Raw genomic sequence first — 14,026 nt, 5'->3', positions numbered from 1 at the left:
CATCTCAAAGTCGATTTGGGTCAGAGGACAAAACCAAGAACTGAAAGTCTGCCCCCTTGGAGTTATTCCCATGGCCATCTGAAAAAGCAGCCAAAGAGGCAGCTGTGACCTGAGGACACTCCTCAACCTGCTCCCATCGAGTGAACAGAACTAAGGGCCAAAGAGCTGCCTCCAGCCCAGCTCAGTGTGGTTCCAGAAAGCTTCTCCCTGGGCAGGTAAAAAGCACAGTCCCAAGGGCTTTGAAAAGGCAGCGTACCAGGCTGTTTATCCTGGGCAGACCATTTCATCTTTTTCTGTCTGTTTTTCCATCAGTAAAAAGGAAGTGTATACCCACTCAGTAAAGTACTTTGGGAAAAGTACTGTGGATGATTGCTAGTAGGAGGCATATAGTAATCTTCTCAAACCTGCAAATGATGGAAATTCTTTAAGAGTTTTCAGCAAGATCTAAAATGCCACATCAATATGCACATAATTAAAAAAACCCACCTCCATGGCAGAATTTAGATACTTTTAAAATTTCACCTAAAAGGAGCCCTACAGGATACAGATCCCCTTTAAATGACTGGATGTATATCTGAATGGAGAAAATTATTGAGGTTTTCTTCTTTCGAAAACTCCATTGCATTTTCAGGACACCTATTTTAAACCTCTTCTAGTTTTACGCTAAAAACCTCCTCTCTCAGAAACTGTTCTTGTGTAGTGGCTCACAGGTATTGTATGTATAAATATATACACATACACACAGTAGGCTCTTAAGAAACCATGATACGTTAAGTAGTTTTAAATGATTCATTGTTAAGCACCCCATGATAAATCTCTAGATGAGCAGTGTGTGATTTTGCTGGAATTCTTGGTATATATTGAATGTGAAGCACTGTGGTAAATTTAACTGTGCTGAGCAGCAAATGTGAAAACTTTACATTGTACATTACATCCTGACATGCAACTGAGAATCTTTATTATTAAGGCTTCAGGGAATTTTTGAGGGAACTTCTGAAGTTCTGAAAAGAAAATGAACAAGACTGAGCACTGTTTCTCTATAGAAGTCGAGATTTTCTCAGAGAAGGGAAATTCCATAAGTAGTCTGTATTGAATTAACATAAAGGTTTCACTAAAAGAACTGCTGTCTATTAGCTTGTGCTCTGAGGCTCCTCATTAGGTGCTACTCAGATGAAAGTCAAAGGATCTTGGCTTACTGGTACAAGCTGGTGCTCAGAGTGTTTCCAGGGCTTTTCACTCTTGCAGCAGGGCTGGAGAGATAGGACAGCAACTGCTGCTGCGAGGTGAGGCCATTTTTCTCCTTTCCTCTAGCAGTGGCTGTCACCCCAGATACTCACAACTCTCTCTTTGTCAGCAACAGCCAGACGCTTTCCTGGGAGTAGGCAAAGGTGACAGCAGGGACCTGGCTGTGCACTGCTCCCCACACCTTGCTGCTCCTAGCAAGGTGCTGGTCTTGGTTGGGATATTTTGCATGGCAGTGTCCTGCATCTCCAACCTTCACAGGATGTCTTGAAGGCGTGTTGCTTTTGTGTTGTCCCATAAGTTGAGTCAGTTCTTTCTGATTTGGAGAAACTGGCATTAAATAATGCAAACTGTTCCATCGAATAATTTTGGCACAACTTTCCTTCTTACTTACATGTATACACTGCAGCTCTGTGTGGTGGTACCTGGTATGGATTCCTGTGGCCAAGAAAAAGTACCAATCTGCCAGCTTCACGTTAATCAAGTGATATAGGGCACAATTCACTGACAGAGCTTCACCTTTTTTCCAGGTTCCAATTATTAACCAGGCATTTCAATGAACTTTACCATCGCTGATTCCATATCTAGTTGTTAACATCATGTTCATCTTAATGACATCAGAGCATCTCAGACAAGAATACTTGTGTTTAAGATGCTACACTAAAATCTCTTTTGCTGACTATTTGTCCTTCTCCCTCCTTGGAAGAGCCCCAACTGCTGAGGTGCTTCCCCAGGGTAATCACAAGGCAGCTCCTCCAGGAAGGGGAAGAAATTCTCACCCTACTTTAATCACCACCACAGCCCAACATCAGCAGTCTTTCCTCCCAGCTCATGAGGCCTCATGTGTCTAGTCACAGGACAAGAAATCAGACAAGAGGCCAGCCACAGAGCAAAGCACCCTCTGAGGGGAATATCTTCTGGCATTTGAGGTCTCCTTCAGTACTGCAAATTCTAGTGAGACTAGTGCAGCATCCTTCCTACACTCATCCTCAGCACTTTGGAGGCTGGCCTCCCTGTCTGGCCAAACCCTCCATGATAGCACGTCAAAGTCTAAGGAGACAAACAAAAAACAATTAAAATGAGACTGGTTAAACCACTTTTTAAACTGCCTTCTTCTCCAAAAGGCAGTCCCGGTGGTGGGCATATAGTGTGCCCCTGCTGCTGCTGACCTGCACTTTGCAGGATAAGTAGCAGGCTAGACCACCAACAAGCAGTGAATTCCTCACACGTGTAGCAGGGCTTTCTGGGATGTGACATTAAGCCCTTCTGGGAGGGAGATAATTGCCACACAGAATTATGAGATTGGGAGTGGAGGATTTGGAATTAGGCAAAGGTTCATCTGCAGTGCATGATATGATACCATTGGGGTTACATTAAAGGACTGAGACAGTACAGACTCCCTTCCTCCTCCCTGAGATGGAGCTCACTCAAGGCCCTGAGCAGAGTCTTGTGTCCAAACACGAGGCAAGTTTGAGCTTGGGCCGTTGCTCTGAAGTTAGCATAGAGGTAGCCGTGAAAAGCAAGTCCCAGAGCCTTTGGCTTTTCATTGAAAATTGCTTCTGTCTTTTCAGAAAGAACTGTTTCTCTGTAGGCCAGCAGGCTCTATATTTTCACAGCCCTTTTACTCCCTTTCACCCAGGTATTTTTACTTCTGAGTTAGACAGGTTTCTGAACTTTTTCATGAAGTTGCTCATATTTTCCACTGCATCTCCTCTTTACCTCACCCCACCAGTTCACTCTGATCTTTCTTTCTCAGTAGCTCTAGGTTCTGAACTGTTCATTTAAATATGGTGTGGTTTGCCAGCATTTTTTTTTTGCTAAGCCTTTTATTTTATCTCTTACAGAAACATAAGAAGGCACTTAACACAAGTGCACCTTGCCAAGATGCTTTCAGTGCTGTGCTTTTTCTTTAGGTTCAACCATAAACATTTTAACATATCTGAATGTTCCCCCCCCCATGCCTTCTTTACAAGTATTTTTGCCATTCAATTGCTCTCTAGTATTATGTTTGCCACAGGCATGTATGGGAGAACTCTTTTAAATATCACATTTTGAGCACATTAAATTAGCTTAGCAGTTCAAAGGTTGCAGGGTTAAAAGGAAATAACCAAAACATCATTACTTTCTATGGAAATGTTTTTCCTTGCCTCCATCCCATTACAGATGTGAATAGAAGAAATCCACAAAGAGGAAAATTATCTCCATTCTATTGAAAATTCCCAAACAAGTTAAAATATATTTGATTACCAGGATGTTTACTTTGTAGGCACATTGCAGATCATTAGGCACAGATCAACAGCAAAGCTTCGATTTCCTCTAGCTTTGTTTCTCTGACTATGAAGTGGCATTCAAATACTATACAGAATATTTGCAGTGGTGCATCACAAACCAGACAGCTTCCCTTCTGTTAGCTGTGCTCTTGCTGTCGTTTAAAGATGTTCAGTCCTCCTTAAATCCAAATGGCTACAACAATAATTAAATGTATGGCTTTGATTTGAATTACCTTGGTGCCTTTCTGTTAATAATCCTGCTGTGTAATTTAACTGTTTATGGGGTCTCCTGAAAAATCATTTTCTCTAGATGTAGTCAGTGATTTTATAAATCTTTTTAAACTGAAGCTAACAAGGTCATGTTCCAATGCTGAGGAGTGTAGAATATTTTCAAAACACACTTTAGGAAAGAAATGCAAGTTCAAAACACAGCACTTACAGTTTTGCAGCTGTCCCAAAATCTCACAAGGCTGACACTGTAAAAACCATGGATCTCCTTTTCCAAAAATCCTATCACAGCAGCACAACTGCATCCTATATGCATTTTCACACCTCAATAAACAATTACCCTTGTAGCGTACAAGACAGAGAAAAGCCAGGCAAAGGAGAGTTGCAGTGATATAAATAAAATACATGGTTCAAGGCTGGCTTCTCACTGCAGTAAGGAGAGAAATATTTTGGATTTGTTTTTTCACAGATCAGCCAATGGCTGCTGCAACGTCCAACCCTGTTTCCCCCCCTTGGCCGAGCTGTTGCTCCAGTCTGGGTTGGCAGTCTCCACACAGACTTCTTCAGGTCTAGCTTCACATTGCACCTCTTCTAGAAAGTTATGCCACAGCTTCATCACGTTCCAGTTGAAGCCCCTTTTCACCAAAAAGGAATAAGACATTTCACAACTGACTATATCTTCTGTTTAAACACTTGAAAGACAACGTCAAAACATGTTCTAAGGTGCAGCAGCAGGCCTCAAAGCTGTTTGTCTGTTGGCTTAAGAAGTGGTACAACAGAAATAGCACACTATTTCCTTCAGAGGTGAATCATTCTCCAGCCCTGTTGTTATAGCAAGCATTAAGGCTTTTTTTAAGTCACAAAAATATAGCTTCTATCTTATTTTGACCAAACTGTGTAACAGCCATTCTGATGAATTAAATGTACGTACATTTGTGGAAAGGAGAATCTGACGCTGTTGCACAGTTAAGCTTGCAGATAAGCTCATGGCAACACAAGGAAAAGCAAAAGTTAAGACAATGGATCCTCAACTGTATTAAATTGGTATGGTTCCTTCAGGATCTATAGATTATATTATTGCCATAGAAATCCTATAGGAGGAGTGGCTGGTCAGCCCATAAAACCCACACACCGTGTGCACTCACTTCTTAGAAATACTGAGTTTGTCACTATTTGACCAGAAGAAATCCAGCATGAAGGCCAGGCCAGCTGAGATAAAGAAAACCAGCCACGTGAAGCAGATGCTGGGCACAGATAGGAGATGAGCTTGCAAAGAACAGCTCAGCTCCCTAAAGGCTTCAGGCACCTGAGTGCAGAGAGGGGGAAGAGTACATAGCACAGCTGCAAATCCCTCTATAGAGAGGTATTTCCTTTGTGGAGTAATTTTTCCTGTGCCTATGTTCAGGAAAAAATTTGTATCTCTGTTAAGTCTCGCTAATGCACTCTCAGAAAGCTGGAGCATGTTCTCAAGGGCTTCTTGTATCCAGTTTTACAGGCATCATTTGAGCAAGTGAGTTATCCCCTTGGCTTAGTGGGACCATGCATGCCTAGAATCCCTGATGATCTTGCTGTTAGCTCCACAGTAAACTTCAAACAGAAAAGGAAAGTGAATGTTGCTGAATCAAAAGAGTTCATAGAGAACTGAAACATAACTGAACCTCTCCTCCCATCTAAGGCTCCATTTTGGGTATCTGATCCTGTGAACAGCTTGCACAATGAGGCATCGAGATCAACAGGGCTACCAAATCACAGGTTGTTTTGTTTTTTCTTTTGAGTCAGAGTCATTGTCAGCAAATATTCAGAGCCAATTCTGCAATGCTCCACCATGCATGTTCTTATTGTCGAGACTGTAGTGCCATTCCGGTGTAATATTTTAGAGATCCTTGTCTGGTAAAAAACCACAACTGTGCATTACTTTTTGTTGTCTCTCAAATAGAAATACACAAAGCTGTAAAAACACTTGTAATTATGTTTAAAAACCAATCATATTAAAACCAAAGCTGATGCCAAGAACATTTTATTCACACAAACCAAGAGATGCAGAAACACTTTACTGTTTTGGACTGTAGGATGAAGTAAGCATGATAATTCAGTGTGGTTTACGGAGGCCAAACTCATGGTACCCACCCTTTTTACCTCCCCTTTTTCTATCACAAGCTGCCTATAATTTTTTTTTTTTAATACCCTTTCCACTTACACATTCCTTTTACTTACTCCTTCATTTCCTACTCCTGTTCCCAGGACCTGTCTTCCTATTGTGTGTTTTGTCTAGTTGCTCTCCATACTACTTCTCTCCCAACTTCAAAGCGCCTTTTCCCTACCCAGGTTGCATTAGAGACACTATGTGTTCCACCTTATTTTTCCTGATCTGATGCAATTTTCGAGAAGTTTCAGGTTAGGAGAGGAAGGACTTCTCTCGTTTCTCTATCATCCTCCCTCTTAGCTGACCATTTGGTGTATGCCTCTTAAGCAGCTCCTAGTGGGAGCACAGAGAGGACATGGAAGTGCAAACAACCACTCCTTGTTTTCAAGTTTGGGACCTGCTGCCCAATCCTGTTACTACTGAGACCAAAAACATTCCTTGATGTTGCGGAGTTGGTTGGATGCAGGGACAAAAAGTGATCAAAAGCTGATTCTGGAAGTCTAGTGCAGAAATATCATCAACTGCAGAGTCCAAGCCCTCTTGACCTATAAAACACAAGTGCATTGGTCTGACTGATAAGAAAAATTGAGTACTACCTAAACACCGAGCTCTGGAAACACATGAGCCTCATCAGTGCATGTTTCTTACCTAGGCTAGGAAGGCTTTGCAGGCTCAATCCAGTGAAGTGAAACATTGAATAGAGGATTATCTATATTTGTGGGCAAAGTCCTCTAGCCAAATCTGAACCACAGATCTTCACATCTGAAAATAAAAGCCTTATCTAGATTTTCCTCCCCATGTTAGAGATAATATAGCAATGCTGCCAGAGACTTCTATTCCTTATCTCTATCTTCTGCAGCTACTTTCCTGCTTTCAGGGGAAGAATAGCCAGTGAGAAACAGCTCTTTCTTCCTTAGCCAAAAAAGTAACTTCAGTTAGAGGGCTTCTGTGGAGTAGGTAGGAGTCACCATCTTCTGTCATTTTGGGAACACTGACCACAGTAGCTCACCTCTATGCACTCACATACATACTTGAAGAAAGCATCGGAGAGCAGCAAAAGCAGATCTTTTCTCCAAGAGATGGCAAGCCAGGAACTGTGGTGGTCCCATAGCCTGCCCCACAGCCTCAGCTGAGCCAAGCAGGACAGGCTCTGGGATGGTGACCAGGTCCAACCAGGAGTCCAGATCGTAAGGCAAAAGCATGGGGACAGATCAAGTCAAAGATCCAAGATCAAAACCAGGAAGCCAGTTCATAGGTCAGGTCCAGCAATGTCCAAGTAGGGACATGTTGACAAGACAGTGCCAAATTCAGGCTGGGAAACCAGTCCACACATCGAGCTCCAGAGAAAAGGTCTCCATAGCCAGTCCCAGCCAGGCTGAGCTGGACACCAAAACACCTCCAAATAGCTCAGACAGAGGCTGATGGTCTCCAACTAAGCTTAAAGGGTTTCTGGGCCCTTTCAAGGAGTTTGGATGGAGGTCCCAGCTGGCGTTGGCCAGGTTCATTAAGAACTGTTAGTGTTCTCAAGAGCCTGACAGAGAGAATGAGCAAAAAACCTGCAAAATATACTTGTATATATATAACACGTGTATGGCACTACATCAATTCTCTGTTTCTTAAGCCCCCCTTTTAATTTCATCTGGCTTACGATTTTAGAACCTTTGAGGCTTGGAACAGACCTTAAATCTAAAAATGTATCTGATGTCACACAACAAGCAAAAGATTAGGAAGTTAAAGAAAGACACAGCTGCAATAAAGGGATCGCAAGTACTTTTAAACAAAAGCTCCAAGCTGCAAATAATATAGCCTGTATTCGAATTTACATTATTCAAAATTACATTAGAGCTACTTTAAAATTTTAGTTTGCTTGTATATAAATCATTATAAATGTGGAAAGAATTTGTCTGCACTTCCTACACCTTTTTTTTAAATTATTATTATTGTGTTTGTTTTTTTTTTTTGTTACTGCTTTCTACTGTCACTGGTACCTGTTATATTCACTTTTAGACTGTTTCCCCCAAATTGATTCTCCCTTTGGTCTTTCCATTCCGCAAGAGTAACCTTTCTAAGCTTCTCTCTATTATTTGTGGTCTTTGGTGGCACCTGTAGTCCTTCTTAAGTTAGAAATCAACTGAAAAATTAGTTCACGTGCTGTTTGCCTCCTCTCTGCTCTAACTAGTGAGTATCTGACACATTGGTCCGGTTGTTCCAAGCAGTGTACAGACAGACTCCCATGCACACAAACACACAGAATTAGGCTTGCAAGTGCTGGGTTTCCTGGAGCAAGGTTATATTCTAATTATCCTCCAGCAAGATATTTTATGGCTGCTGAAAAAAAGTATACGAAACACAAAACAATGATTCTTATGAATAACTTACTTTACCTCATGTCCCAGCTTAATTTAGTTTTCTCTGTATTTACAGTCTGATTTTATATGATAATTATTCCTGGAAAAATAATCTGAAACAGTTTTTGAAACATTTAATTTTGCAAATGTTCCCATACAAATGCAAATCCTTTAATAGTGTTCAGATATTATGTTTATTCTTCGCTCTTCAGTGCAAATTTGTGTAATTAGATTTTAATTTAGTTTATGTTGGAATCTTTTAATATTTAAAATCCTGTCCCTGTGCTAGCATTACCTGCAATGGACCAGGTTGAAGTCAGATGGATTTCAAGGCTGTAAATAAATGTCTTCTACTCGCTTTACTTTTTCAGTTGTGATTGTGTGTGTGGAGTCCCACATGGAGTTCAGAGTTTCTGCTTTGCCAGCAGAAGGGATTGCGTGGACACTCCTTGAGCTGCTCCACTGCATGTGGGTTAGTTCAGACTAGCCTTCTTCAGCAGTTTGAGATAACTGAGCTCATTCTGTAAAGAAGCAAGTGGTGTACGTAAACGTATTTCCACCTGCTGGTAGATTGGCGGGAATGGAGACCTCTGGCACTTGGACAGTAACTAACACCTCAGGGTGGCATTATCTTCAACCAGTAGAGACAGTCACATAGTAAACATGTGTTTATGACCTGGCTTAACTAAGACCTGGAAAGCAAGAATGTTGCAAAAGCTGCATTAAGCTTTGAGAAGAGATGAGGGTAACCAAAAGGAGTGGTGCATGGTACCGCATGTGAGCATGCAGGACACCGTGAGCAATTGCACAAGGCATTTCCCACTGAGTTATTCTGGAACATGCAGATGTGGAGCCAGCATACAGCAAACCCTCCCAGATTGCGCAGATGACTCAACAGAAGTTCAAAACTATCTCTATGGAAGAGTTATTCAAGGATGATTCATGACCACTGGCAGAAGAGGGTTATCCAGGGTGAGGACAAGGACAGTTTCAGCTTCTGAAACAGCTTTAGAGAAAAAGCATCTGATTCACACTCAAATCCGGCCAGCATGAGTGGCCATCATACTCTGATCTGTAGAGGCTGGCAGCTGCATAGCATGTCAATGGAGGAGGTCTGAAATATTTTAGAAACTACAGAACAGCCCATAACTTTTCCACCAACAGGGACTGCAGCTAACTGCATCCAGGAGCTCTCTCAGATGCCGTAGAGATGCAGCGACTGCTTCTCTTCATACTGCCTGAGCATGGTCATATCAGGAGAGAAGCCTCACATCTTAGAAGCCAAAGCTGAGGACGTGGAAAAAGAAATTCAAACATGATGGAAAGAGCACCATACGTGAACATTTGTGTCCAGGCAGCTTCTTGCACCCTTTTTCACCTTCGTAATTATGGGGGGGCTGCCAAGATCCAGCCTTCAATAAAAGGCATCTGTTTCTGAAGTGAAAACCAGCACTTAGTTGCTAACAGCACACAGTAACTTTACACACCAGTGCAGAGCAGGAAATGAAAAACGCCTTTTCTAACTATGTTATAATGGCAATTTTAGGTAGATGGAACATTAGCAGCAGATGCCAAGCTGGAAGCTGGCCACACTGTTGGTTTTTCAACAGCAGCTTTGGTCTTTGAAAGCTTTTCACAGGCTGACAGTGCTTCAGAAGAGTCTACTTTTGTCTGGGATTACAAAAATCAATCACACCACTTGTACATAGCATGAATGGTTACCACGTGGACAGCCCCTTCAACCAACTGACATTTACTCCAAGTTATCTCATCCAGTGTGCAACAGGAAGGGTTCTCCACCTTTATGGTGCAGTTTATCAGAAGACCATTTCCGTTTTTAAACTCAGTTTTTCTCTTTCAAAGAATAATAGATTATTCTTCTCCCAACAGGCAAAATTTGTTCCCTCAGGGAAGGTTTATGTGCTGGTGAAGTGTCTTGTAATCCATTTCAAGGCCTGCATACAACACTCATGTCACTGTAGTGGTGCACCTCCTGTCTTAAACCTCCATAAAATGGATCTTGAGCTGTAGCTACCCTTCAATCTTTCTTTCAGTGCAGAAAAGCCATACCAGGTGGTGGAAATTATGCCAATGTTAAGTCTCCTTTCCGTTGGTAAATCCTTCACAATCCTTCACATTTTATACCTGAATATCACTCAAGGTACACCACAGCAGAAGGGCAGGTTTCCGGGCTCAGCCCACTGCAGCCTTTTAGAATAGCAGAGACAAACAAAAATGTCCTCAAAGTCATCTTGCTTCACTCTGCGGGGAGTTGCTTAACTTGCTAATATGAAGTTAGCAGACCACCTTATGTATTCTTGTATCTTCTCTGAGGATGGCATAAGGATTAAGAATAGGACATCCTCACCACTAGCTGACGCTTGGTTGCTGCACTCAGCCTATTTGCTTCTCCCTTCAAACTGCTCTTGGGACCAACAGCAGTTGGCACGAGTCAAAGAAGCTTTCAGACTCCAGTTTCAGTTAGGAAACTAGTTTTGTTCACTGCTGGCCTAAGATTCAGAGTATGGGCGTGGTTTAAAAAAACATATTTCCCTTTTCCACTCCCTCCTCCCCCCAACATGCCCCATTATCCCTTATATCTACTGCAGAGACATGGGACACACTATTTAGCAACTCCATGGTGAATCAGACATGTTGCACAATGATTTGATTAAAGGAAACATTCTTCTTCAGCTGAGGCACCGTTATGTCATGGATCTGCACAAAAAACTTTCCAAACTATCGTTCATCCAACAGTCCAGAGCAGATGTTAATATTTAAGGAGCACCAGAAGTTACTAAGTGTCTCTAAAATACCTATGGGATTTAAATGTTCCCTGTGAGGTCCACTTGCCATTGTAATTTTGGCTGTGCCATTGGACTGATTCATCTTCCCCTTGAGTATTTCCTTTAGCAAAGAAAAGGTAGCAAAAATATATTTCCTGTGGAAAGTCATACATATGCATGGCACACATATACTTTATGCAACATGTATTTCCATGTGTGCTGACATACAAAAATGTGCTCAGAATACACTTCAGGCTGTAAGGTTCACCATTTAGTAGCTGAGAAACACTACTAGAAATGTTACCCATGCAGCATTAGTTTAGTCCTGTGTAGTGAGCACTGGACCAACGTCATGTTGTACTCCTTTGCTTTGGGTGAAGGCCACTCCGTGCACTGTGTGTTGCTGAGGGTGGGATCCCAGCAGAACAGGGTCAGATGTGTTTTGATCACAGCTCATCACAAGAAATAGTCTATGCCCTGGCCCTACCACCAGCTACTCATCACCCCTTCTCTACTCGGAATATGATCACACTTTCTTATCTGCCAGCACAGTTCCATCTGTAGTCATTTGCTAACTCAAATTCTGTCAAATGATTCAGGGTTTTTTGGGGGGTCAGGATGAGGGTGTATATGCTTTTAAATAGCAGTCAAAGCAGTGCCCACGCTAAGGCAGATAATTTTTGCAAAACTGACGAACAGTGAAATGTACTCTTCTACCAGCAGATCTGAGAGGTTATCAACCCATGAGACAGGATCTGCTGCAGCCAGAACATTATGTATGATTGCACCGTCAATGAGCTCCTGTTCAATATTTCTTTTCACCATATTGCTCAAGGCACGGCACCAAAGCCTTAGTAATGGTGCCATTCAAACCCGGTGGTGGAGACAGAATTACTAATATCTATAACACCCATCACTCTGGTATCACAAATACCCATTTGTTCATTAATTTTAAATGCCCAGTTTGATTTTTTTTTCAGAAGCTTTAGCATCATACAGCACTTTACTTGACAAGGGAACAACTTACACTGACTTTTGCTGCAAACATAAGCATCAGCACCTCAAATCTGGAATAGAGTATATATGAAACATACTTGCTTAAATAAGCTGTCAAACTGTCAAAGCTTGATTAACATCATATAGGAATTAGAGCAGAACCAAGGATAGATTTTATTTTCCAGGGCAACATACAGCTCTGGCAATCTTTACTCTCCATCCTCAGTTCTTTGCCTCACGCAATACACATTTAGCAATTCCTATATTGAACAAAGCAGGGGACTCTGTAAACCCTGGATCTGTCCCAGAGCAGATTCATCCTGTGCCTTCAGCAAAGAAATGTCCTGAGGAAAAAAGTATGTATGATGATGCAGCTAAAGCTATATTTTGCAACCTTAATTCTAACATTGCCCAAAGAGTAAGGACTTGATATTTTAAAATATTAATAAAGAAAAATAAGCAAAATTACATGACCATTATTTCCAAAGTTTATAAAATCACACTGAAAGCCAGAAATGTGTTTGTGTTGTCTCTCAGTACCCCAACATACAGAATGCATAATGTTCTTGAAGACATTACCCACTTGAGCTAAAGGACAACTTTCACTACTGTTTGACCATTGCCCAATATATCTGACAAGCTCTCTCCCACTATGCATGTTCGTGTATGTGTGTGCGTGTATATCACACACACACACACACACACACACACACACTTTGCAAGTGGTTTTCAGTGTTATTTGCTGCACTGTATGCACCAAAAAAATACATGCTGCAAGAGGCACATAGAGTCAAAGAATCCTAGGATGGTTTGGTTTGGACAGGACCTTATAGACTATCTAGTTTCAACCCTCCTCCCATGAGCAGGGACACCTTTCACTAGACCAGATTGCTCAGAGCTCCATCCAGCCTGGCCTTGAACACTTCCAGGAATGAGACATCCACAGCTTCTCTGGGGAACCTGTTCCAGCAGCTCACAGTAAAGAATTTTTTCCTAGTATCTAATCTAAACCTACCCTCTTTCAGTTTGAATCCATTCCCCCTTGTCCTGTCACTACAGGCTCTTGTAGAAAGTTCCTTCTCCATCTTTCTTATAGACTCCTTTCAGGTACTGGAAAGCCGCAATTAGGTCACCCCAAAGCCTTCTCATTCCCAGGCTGAATAAACCTAATTCTCTCAACCTTTCTTTGTAGAAGAAGTGCTCCATCCCTCTGATCATCTTGGTGGCCCTTCTCTGGACTTACTCTGACTGGCCAATGTCCTTCCTGTGTTGAAGACTCCAGAGCTGGATGCAGTACTCTAGGTGGGGTCTCACCAGAGCACAGGGGCAGAATCACCTCCTTTGAACTGCTGGCCACACTGCTTCTGACGCAGCTAAGAATACAATTGGCTTTCTGGGCTGTGAGCTCACATTCCAATGGGCCTATTTTCTTGAGCCTGTCTAGATCCCTCTGGATGGAATCCCATTCATGTGTGTCAACAGCAACACTCATCTTGGTGTCATCTGCAAATCTGATGAAGGTGCACTTGATCTCTTTGCCTATGTCATTAATGAAGATATTAAACAACAGCATGGACCCCTGGGTCACTGATGTTGATTGGGATACACGCTCCTTCTGCTTTTCCTTCCCAAGCTTGATTGACTCTGTCTCACCCCACTGCAATGTTCTTACTTTGATTCTTCTCCATTGGTCCACTTTTCAGCCCTACCCATTTCTCCTTGTCAGCTGAATCCCTTCCTTCCTCACTTCCTTCCTCCCTTGTTTGGGCTGTGAATTGACCCTCGAGGCTCTTTGCCAGCTACACTTCCCCCTTGCTGAGTCTCTTCCTCCACCTTTGGCTTCACAAGCATCCCCTTACTGCACAGCCTCCCTACCTTGGATGAATTCTCTGCCTTCTCCCTCCTTGTCCAGACAGTTGCAGCTCTACCCCAAAGCTTTGTCCTGAAAAATCTCTCAGCCCACCAGGGTCTCTCTGTAAACCCTTCATCTAGCTCCAGTCTTCTGCCTAGTCT

Source organism: Pipra filicauda, unplaced genomic scaffold (genome assembly GCF_003945595.2).
Source record: "Pipra filicauda isolate LSUMZ 115617 unplaced genomic scaffold, ASM394559v2 scaffold101_size5749837_pilon, whole genome shotgun sequence".
In the NCBI taxonomy this organism is placed as follows: Eukaryota; Metazoa; Chordata; class Aves; order Passeriformes; family Pipridae; genus Pipra; species Pipra filicauda.
Note: the sequence above shows the minus strand (reverse complement) of the source record.